We start from the raw sequence: 6,320 nt of genomic DNA, 5'->3' as shown, positions 1-6,320 counted from the left end.
GCGTGTCCCCGAGACAGTCACGGGACCAGAACAACGCGTGTCCCCGAGACAGTCACGGGACCAGAACAACGCGTGTCACCGAGACAGTCACGGAACCAGAAAACGCCCCACTGGCTCACGTGGGTCGGGGTGGGAGATCCTGCCCCACTGCTTTGGCTGACAAGCTAAGACACAAGAGTTAGCCTCGCGACGCCACCTGTCAAGGACACACGCACACCTCACGCACCCAAACCTCCTCTCACAGATGCCACACAGAAGAGAACCAAGTGTTCTCGGTTCTACAATTATCATCCTAAATAACAAATTTACTTAACACCATGCAAAGCTCTTGCAATGTTTTCACTAAAATCAATCTCTTTCAAGTTTTAATATGGGCTCAATTTGTATTGTATTTTATATATGAACAATTCCAAAGTGACTTTACTCTTGACTTCAAATTGCAAGAATCCGCTTACTCATTCTGGTACTCACTCGTGACAAGGCACCTCAATCATCTGACTAGATGAAGAAATAATCAATGAATTGACAAATGTCTCCCAACTTCCCCAAGGACCAGTATCACGGCTGCTACTATGCTGCTTACCAGCACTACGGCCTGAAGACAGACTCGAAACCTGCATCTCAGAATACACAGGTGTTCTACCAAGACACAACCACAATAGTTGAGTATTACAACAAAATTCATGTTTACAGAAAATAAAAGGCCATTCCATTCATTGTAACACTATTTACAATAGCCAAAAGATGGAAACAACCTAGGTGCCCATCAACTGAAGAATGGGTAACAAACTATGGTACATACACATAATGGAATACTATGCAACCCTAAAGAGTAACGTAGAATCTGTAAAACACTGCACAACGTGGAAGAACTTGGAAGACATGATGTTGAGTGAAAAAAGTCAATCACAGAAGGACAAACATTAGTGAATTATTGTAAGAAGTCAAGGAAAGGTTTATATAAGGAAGGAAATTTTCTTTGTTGGTTACCAGGGGTGCGAGGGGAGGGAAGGGAACAATGTTAGACAGGTAGAGACAAGTACTGATTTGGGTGACGAGAAGGGCAATGTACTAAATGTGAGTGATCAACACGGTGACACTGAGGAAGAGGAAGACATAGAGAGGTGTGTGGGAGGTACAGACAAGAAAGATGAACCCTTCTGCACATACAGTACTGCGTTGTTAATGAAGGCAAACATGGATGTACGAGTGGATAGATGGGTGGACAGGCTGAACTATTAGGTATATCTATGCAGAAGGGAGTGTGCCCATGACCATGTATAGGGTTGGCAGACAATTTTTCTACAAGTGTACTGGTATGTTCTGTAAGAATACCCATGTATATAGTAGAGCTGACAAGGGATAAGGCTGGCTATAATCACTTCTTGGCCATAGCCAGCTACCCAGAGAGATAGTTGGACCATAGCTTGGGACCACAGTCACAGGGAAAATCAAGCTCAATTGGCATAACATACTACACAAAACATTGTTCCACCTCCTACTTTGGCAAGTAGTGACTGGGATCTTAAAAGCTTGCAAGAGCCCATCTAGATTCAACGATGGATCTCTAACTCATCCAGAGCAAAGAACAATGAAGAAAACCAAAGATACATGGAAACAATTAGTCCAAGCAACTGGTACACCATGCGATCCTCAGTCTATACGACCAGGAGACCGGAAGAACTAGATGGTGCCCGGCTACCACTGTCAACCACTTGGAGGGGGATCTATGTAGGAGATCCTAGATAGAGTGTGAGAACAATGTGGAACAAAACTCAAAATCATTTAAAAAAAAAAAAAAAAAAAGGGACCAGGTTTGCTGGTCTGATAGAGCCTGATGGAACCACTGAGACTATGGCCCCTAGCTGCCCTTCAAGTCTGGAACTGAACCCACTCCTGTGACTTCTAGCCAAACAAAAGACAGGCATATGAGCTGAACATTTACCTGCGGTAGATACACTCCTTGGAGAGAATAATCATGGGAGAACAGAAGGGCTGTGTATGCACAGGGAGACAGCAGTGCACAGAGGGAAGGACACAGGGAAGAGTTAACTATGGTGAGGAAGTGGGAGGGGAGCTGTTGCATTGTGGGAAATTGTAGTCAACGTCATAAGACAAAGTGCAAGTGAGCTGCTGTATGGGAAGTGAATTTGCTCTGTAAACTTTCACCCAAATCACAAATAAAAAAAAAGGTCCATTCTAACATATGTATGCAAATATAAGTACTGATACATTCAAGCCTAAGCAGTTTTCCCTAGTTTTGCAGGAGAGTTATAATACAGAGTAATAATAACACAATAAAATCTGACAGCACATTTCCCCCTCAACAGTGAAGTCATGTTCCTACAGCCCTCTGGTTCTGTCCAGAGATCCAACAGACAAGGCAACAGCCAGCTCCCATGCAGGAATCTTCAGGCCAAACAACAAAAGAGACGAGTTTCTCACATTCTCAGAGCACGTGGGACAAAACGAAGACCTACTGTGACAGAGGGACAGAGGGACAGAGAGGGTGGAGAACTGGCTACACCCAGCAACATAACAAAGTACAACAACAAAGGACCAACTGTGACAGAGGGACAGAGAGGGTGAGGGGCTGTGTGTACACTCAGCAACATGTTGAAGTATCAAACACCGAAATAAATGTGGCTTTAAAACCCACAAGTGAAGACAGGCGCAATCACAAATGAGCGTCAGCGACCATAAGGAAGGGCACATGTAACATCAGAAGAAACTGTCCGTTCCACCGTCTCTCGCCACACTTCGATGAGATGGCAGCGGCTGGGAATCAAGGCCACAGAGCAGGCACACTTTACCAAAAGGTCTGATGCTGAAGGAAGAGGAAAGCTCAAAGACGAGGCAATGGAAGGTGTCCCTGAAATGGACAACATCTGGGCACCCATCCACTGAAAAACAGTGCCTGTGTGAGGATAACGACAAGGACAGAAAATGGGGAGATGGCGGATAAAAGAAAAATAGAACACAAAGAGAAAATCCAGTCCTCCCAGAGAGACTGCAGGGCCAAGCTTAGGGTACACAAGAAATTCGGATGAAAGAGCTGGGAAGCAGCAGATTTCTTGAGGAGACGGGAAGGCACTTGCTAAGTTCCCCTGGGAAGTAAAAAGGTATGGTCCTACACTGAAACATGGAGCACAGGTAAACTGCTGGGAACAGAGGCTTTGGGACTACCCACCTGGCAGGTCGCATTTTTCTAAAGAAAGGAGTGAGACACCCACAAAGTCTCATCCTGGAGAAAGACTTTAACTCTCAATTGTACTACCTTTCCTACGACAGGATTCAAAATGGATAAAGAATGAAAACAGAAGCTAAGAGTTCGTAACGGTCCATCGGAACACTCAGTGAGGTTCACATGATGGTCCATCAGGAACACTCACAGTGAGGTTCACGTGACGGTCCACCACGAACAGAGTGTGGTGGTTACGTTTCTGTGTCAACTTGGCCATGCCTGGTTGAGTGGCTAGGCAGTTGGATATAGTATTCACCATGATGAAATTGGTAATCAACTCCATGGTGGAATCTACTATGAGCAGCTGAGTAGCTGCCTCTGGGTATGTGGTCTGCTTCTCATATATAAGAAACAGCTTTGGGAATGGTCTCTAGCTTATGGCACACTTGAACCCTTCACGTAGCTCTGTCATTGTTCAGCACCCTGCCGTGCTCTGCTGACCTTGGGACTTACAATGGATTTGATTTAATGGTCTGCCGTGTGGTTTGGTAACATCAGGACTGTGCCTTTTTACTTGTCAACCTTGGGCTTGTCAGCCTCAGCAGCCAGCAGCTGTCTGAGTGAAGAAATGCCTCTAGCTCCAGTGGGCCAGGGGCAGGAAGCAGAGCTGAACCCCAAGGTTGAGGGGCTTTCAAGCAGCCCCTAGAGCCTAGCACTTTGAACTTGGACTTAAAGCTTCCAAACTGTAAGAATAAACTCCTATTTGTTCAAGCCATCCCATTTGTGGTATAGTCTTGTCAGAGTGGTACTCAGGAACCAGAACACACAGTGCACACCATGGTCCACCAGGAACAATCATCACATTGAGATTCACTCATGTGACAGCCCCCAGGAACAACCACAGTGAGGTTCACATGATGGTCCACCAGGAACAAAGTGGGGTTCACATGACGTTCACCAGGAACAAGGTGGGGTTCACATGATGGCCCCCAGGAACAATCACAGTGAGGTCACATGATGGTCCCCCAGGAACAGAGTGGGGTTCACATGACATTCACCAGGAACAATGTGGGGTTTACATGATGGCCCCCAGGAACAATCACAGCGAGATCATAGGATGGTTCACTATCCTGACATATGACCAGAACAAGAGAGCCAAAGCCCAGACATCCTCCCATCTGAGGAGCACCCCACCTGGACTTCCTCCACGGCACAGGTGTTCCTTTTTCGGTACAGTCCACGGTACAGTCAATATCCTTGCCAACGTCACATTCAAATTCATCAGTTACTCTGCTGTCTTCCTCATTCGTTGTTCAGCTCTCATATGCACATCAGGCTACAGAAAGTATCGTGACTTGAGTCAAGCACACCTTAGCCTTCAAAGAGACATGTTTGCTCTTAAAACACTTTAGAAAGGTCTTTTGCAGCAGATTTGCCCAATGTAATATATCATTTGATTTCTGGACTGCTGTTTCCAGGGGCGCTGACTGAGGACCCAAATAAATGAAATCCTTGACAATTTCAATTCTTCCTCAACTTATCATGATGCTGCTTATTGGCCCAGTTGTGGGGATTTTTGTTTCCCTGATGTTGAGGTGTAATCCACACTGCAGAGTGTAGTCTTTAATCTTCATTAGTAAGTGCTTCAAGTCATCCTCACTTTCAGTCAGGAAGGCTGTGTCTGTCATCTGCGTATCACAGGTTGTTAATGAATCTTCCTCCAGTCCTGATGCCACACTCTTCTCCATATAGCTTCTCGGATTATTTGCTCAGCAGAGAGACTGAACAAGTATGGGGAAAGGATACAACCCTGATGCACCCCCTTCCCAATTTTAAACCATGCAGTATCCCCTTGTTGTGTTTGAACAACAGCCTTCTGGTCTGTACAGGTTTTGCATGAGCACCAAAAAAACCCCAAAAACCACTGTAATTGCTCTGATCCACACAGTCAGATGCCTGTGAACAGTCAATAAAACACCACGCAAAACGGATGATCAAGTCACGGAACAGTCCATTATTTTCGAAAAATTATCATTACCAAAGGGGACATCTTCCCCCTGAAAAGTGTTATAGTAAGCACGGCTCTTTGTTTCCAGGAAGAGGTGCATGCTGCACAGCTTCAGAAAGGCACTAGGTGGAGCCCATACACCCCGAAATTCTCACCAGAGTTGACTTTTGCAAGTGTCTGAAAAAAATGGATCATATATTTGACTGCTAACCAGAAAGGTTGGTGGTTCACACCTACCAACTACTCCATGGAAGGAAGATGGGGCAACCTACTTCTGTAAAGATTTACCACCTCGGAAACCCAATGGGGGTCGCTATGACTTTAAACTGACTAGATGGCAGTGTGTTATAGGACAGACATTCAGACTCAGAGCAGGCAGCTGCACACATGAGGGGAGAGAGAGTGTTCATGCTCACTTGTTTGGGGAAAGAAGATAACGTCCCCAGGCCCCACTTTAACAGATTTGACCTTCACAGCAACTGCAAGGCACTGTGTACTTTTATCGTTTTCTACAATAATCAACTTAATTTTCTGTTGACAACCATGGCCTTCTCCATGAGCATTGACAGTTTATCTGTGATTTTGATCACATGGGGATGAGGGAAAAAAGGTCTTCAGTGTTTGGTTACTACTAATAGGAAAAAAAATACTGCAAGCAAACATCTTAGTTCCATGAGGTAATGACATCGATAGAACAACTTAATTCTTCAAAGAAACAAATAACTGAAGTATTATAATGTGTTGTTGTTGTTGTTAAGTGCCGTCGAGTCGTTTTTGACTCATAGCGACCCCATGCACATCAGAACGAAACACTGCCCGATCCCGCGCCAGCCCCACAATCCCTGCTATACTTGAGCCCATCATTGAAGCCACAATATCAATCCATCTCGATGAAGGCCTGCCTCTTTCGTCGACCCTCCACCCTACCAAGCATGACATCCTTCTCCAGGGAATGGACCCTTCTTACAACACGATCAAAATAGGTGAGACGAAGTCTGGCCATTCTTGCTTCCAAGGAGCATTCTGGCTGCACTTCCTCCAGGACAGATATGTTAGTTCTTTTTGCAGTCCACGGTACTTTCAGCATTCTCCGCCAGCACCACAACTCAAAAGCATCAACTCTTCTTC

At 45.3% G+C, this 6,320-nt stretch overlaps 1 protein-coding gene across 1 annotated transcript in view; it reads right to left on the bottom strand.

Annotated features, from left to right (window-relative positions):
* Window positions 1-6,320, bottom strand: part of AFDN (afadin, adherens junction formation factor) — a 137,602-nt gene that overhangs the window by 72,258 nt on the left and 59,024 nt on the right. The gene's annotated exons all lie outside the window — the stretch shown is intronic.

This window comes from Orycteropus afer, unplaced genomic scaffold (genome assembly GCF_000298275.1).
Source record: "Orycteropus afer afer isolate SDZICR_OR568_19922 unplaced genomic scaffold, OryAfe1.0 scaffold00273, whole genome shotgun sequence".
Taxonomy (NCBI): Eukaryota; Metazoa; Chordata; class Mammalia; order Tubulidentata; family Orycteropodidae; genus Orycteropus; species Orycteropus afer.
The sequence above is the reverse complement of the archived record's forward strand: the minus strand, read 5'-3'. Positions and strand labels throughout refer to the sequence as shown.